The sequence below is a fragment of the Octodon degus genome, unplaced genomic scaffold (genome assembly GCF_000260255.1).
Source record: "Octodon degus isolate 3935 unplaced genomic scaffold, OctDeg1.0 scaffold00161, whole genome shotgun sequence".
Classification (NCBI taxonomy): Eukaryota; Metazoa; Chordata; class Mammalia; order Rodentia; family Octodontidae; genus Octodon; species Octodon degus.
In genome coordinates this window covers 6,540,774-6,544,541 of record NW_004524737.1, presented here as the reverse complement: position 1 = coordinate 6,544,541, position 3,768 = coordinate 6,540,774, and positions in this window count along the sequence as shown.

Sequence of the window (3,768 nt, the reverse complement as noted above, 5' to 3'; positions counted from 1 at the left end):
CACTGTTGAGGGGACAGGAAATTACACTCATATTTCATCATAACCAATGAGGGAGTAGCGTCTTAATGGGAAGCCTAACATTATCCAAGCTTCAGCAAAAAAAAGTCTCTCAAGTACTTTAAAAGATGTTTTTCTATTTAGTGTACCATAATGTTACGTCTTACTTTCCTCATTGCATCTTAATTACAAGTGCATACTATCTATGCACTTTACTTAATAGAGTATATACTAGGTAAATACATTTATTTGTTCATTCATCAATATATGTATCTATTATGTTCTTAGAACATTGTGCTGGGAGACATGTAGGGTATGGCTCTTGCAGAAATAAGAGTTTATCAGCTAGTACAGGAGAAAACATGGTTCACTAGCAACCAGGCTAGAAAGGGCAGCATTGAGCTTGAGGCCAGCCACAAGAGATGTTCAGGTAAGGTAGGGTGAGCAATCTGAAGGTGTAATCCAGGAGAGGATGCTGTAGAGCCCTTCAGGGTGAGAAATTCTTGGAAGCAATGCAGAAGAAGGGGAACGCAAGAGGGGTGTTTGTGGTGAACATTGCATGGTTTAAGAGAATAGGAGGGGTAGGAAGGATGAGGGGGCAAGGGTAAGTAACTTTGTGATGCCTTTCTGAGGGAGTAATGGGATTAGACATATGTATTTGAATTTAGAACAATTTTCTCTTTGAATTCTCCTCTGAGAATATAAAACAGATTGCTAAAATCAATTGAATTAGCTGGCTTAGACAAATAAATAGTTTTATGAAATTTGAAAACTCATTAGAGGCCAGGCGTGGAGGTGCAAGCCTATTGTCCCATCACTCGGGAGGCTGGGGCAGGAGAATCGCTGTGAATTTGAGGCCAGCCTGGGCTACAAAGTGAGTTTTGGGCCTACCTGAACTAGAGTGAATCCCTTCTCAAAAAACAAGCAAACAAACAACAACCACAAAAAAAAGTAAAAGAAAAACTCATTAATGGATGAAATAAACTGCTATAAGAACTCATGCCATACTTTAACAAGTTAAAAGCTATTGCTAAATCTGTAAGTGGCTTAATATGAAGTGAAATTAGTTCATAGAACTTCCTACTTTTGAGATACAAAGCAGTTAGACATCATTTTTAAACTTGTCCTCCCAAACTTTTATTTGAGATAAAAGGAAAAATATTACTCTAAAGAGATGGAATTTAGAATGGGACATTTTAATTTTAAAGACTATAATCAGAACATGCTGAGTTGAGAGTTGTAAAAGGATGTTGAATGTTGTTGTTAGATTTTCTTTCTACCTAGAAATGGGGTGATCTTGTGACTAAGCATGACTCTTCATGTTGGAACTAATCAGGATACTTCAGAAATGTAGAGGCTTTGTCACTTCTTTCTTAGGTCCTTCAATGAAAATAATACAAGTAATACATTCATAAAGTACACAAGACTTTTCATAGTAAGTGAACACACAGAAACTGAAAAATTTGGAAAATTTATATTGTCACTGAAATAATGAAAACTTAAGGAACAATGGGAAAATTAATAAAAGCCTCAATTCCTTATAAAAATGAAAGTAATTATGTTGGTTTATTTATGACTATAAGCCAAAATGCTCAGTCTTGCACATCTGCAAATCTGTTGTCTCTATATATTTAAAGATTCTCAGAATCGCTTATCTATATAGACTAGACTTCTGCTTTTAGTGAGAGAGTATTTTTATGTCTGCAGCAAATAGTTACATACATTTTTCTCTTCAGAAAACAAAACAAAAAAAAAAGGATGTAGTTAAAGAACAAGGGAAACACACACTTTCACTTCTGGTTAGAAAGAAAAAAATCATGACTGACCTGTGCTAGAATGTTGTCAAGTCTAATTAAAATGAGAAATTTACTAACAGTATTAATTTGCTTCTTATTTAGTCCCCCCAAAATAAAACAGTAGGACATTTTCATCCTCAGGGCTGTCTAGTGAATAGTGGGAAATATCAAAGCATTGAATCATGGTGACATTGTAAAATGAAATGAGACAAAGCTAGTTAGCAGGAAGTCAGAACAGTGTCTTTATGGGATCAGTGATCCTGACCACTCAGTTTTCTGATTTTCTGGAGCTGTAAATTTGACACCCTCCACTGGCCAATGTGAGGACACTTGGGCTACACAATGGAAAAGGAAATCCACCTGGTTCCAACTTCCTGTGGAACAGACTGCAGTTTATTCTGCAGAGGAAAGGTCCTTTCCAAGGACATGTTGTCCATTATCTATCTGGTACAATTTTACAGTAAGCCTGAAACTAAATATGGCTGGGCAGTAGTTGAACACATACCTATATTTTTTCAGCCTTTTTTTTTCTTCTCCTAGCCTTACCCTTACACATTGAGCTAGATGCTTTGTATGAGTCTGAGGTACAGACAATATGCTAGGGAAGAATCCTGTTTGGATGAAGCCAAACTTCTGGGCCTCCAGAATATAAAGAAATTTTCCTGCTCAGTAAGTATGTGGTTTGAGGCTGTGAGAGAGGAAGTAATGAAAGATGAAATGTGCTAAGTCTCCGGCAATGGAGTCTGTCTTCCTGACTGTGACACCCATCCCCCACCTACAGGAAACCGAGGTGGGGTGGGTGTAGAAAACCCACATGAACTGTGTTATCTGGAGAGGAAAGTGGGTCTATGCCTCACCTGCAGGGGAAGATCCAGTCTACCACGAATCTCTTTCTAACTCTTCCAAAAAATAGAATTAGGGGGAATACCTGTGAATTGATTCTATGGAGTCAGGACTACCATGATACTAATGCCAGAGAAGAAAAGAATGAACTTAAAGACCAGTCTCCCTAATGAACATAGGTTCAAAAACACTCAACGGATTACTAGCAAGTATAATACAACAACATATTAAAAGAATAGGTCTGACAATTTGTCTTGTTCATTCACTTGGTCTGATGGCGAGATGCCTCCTAGGAAAACAGTAAGACTCACTTCTGGGTGTTTCTGGGTGAGTTTGGACGGTGTTTTCAAAGACATGCACATGGTCAGTGAACCAAGGAGAGGGTGTGGAGGAAGACGCACATTCTGACTGTGGACAGGATCATCCCAAAACTCCACAGATGGAACAAAAGTGGAGGGAAGAACCCTACCAGTGCTCATAGGTCAATTTGGGTCGAACAGATGTGTTTTGCTGCTGCTATTGTCTGTGGACACCAGATCCCAATTTCTTTAAGCTTTTGACATGAACTCACTTCAACCACTCTCAAGGGAACTGCAGTCCTTCAGGATTATATTGGGGCTGCATCTTTGATTCCTTTTGTTTTAAGGCTTCCAACTTCTCGCATAGAACAGCTACTGGATTTTCTGTCTCGCCAGAGCACAAATAGTCACTGTAGTACTATGCAGGCTTTGATCCTATGAGCCAGTCTAATAAATCCCCTTTGATAAACAGACAGACTTATATTCAAAAAAGGGAAACACAGTGGTACCTTAGCTTGTGAATTCAATTTGTTCCACAGTTCTGGGGACGATGGTCACATTTGTGTTCATCGCGTAATGCAGTTTGAAATCCCAGGGAAAGTTCTTTTTTTCTGTTTGTTTGTGCATATAAACATTGTTTTTAGTTTTAGCTTTTGGTTCCTCCCCCCTTATTTTGTTCCTTCCTGTCTTTGTCACCAGTTTCCCAAGGCTTAGGCAAACCTCCTTCATCCTTATTTCTAGTTTCTTCTTCTCCTTCTCCTTCTCCTTCTCCTTCTCCTTCTCCTTCTCCTTCTCCTTCTCCTTCTCCTTCTCCTTCTCCTTCTCCTTCTCCT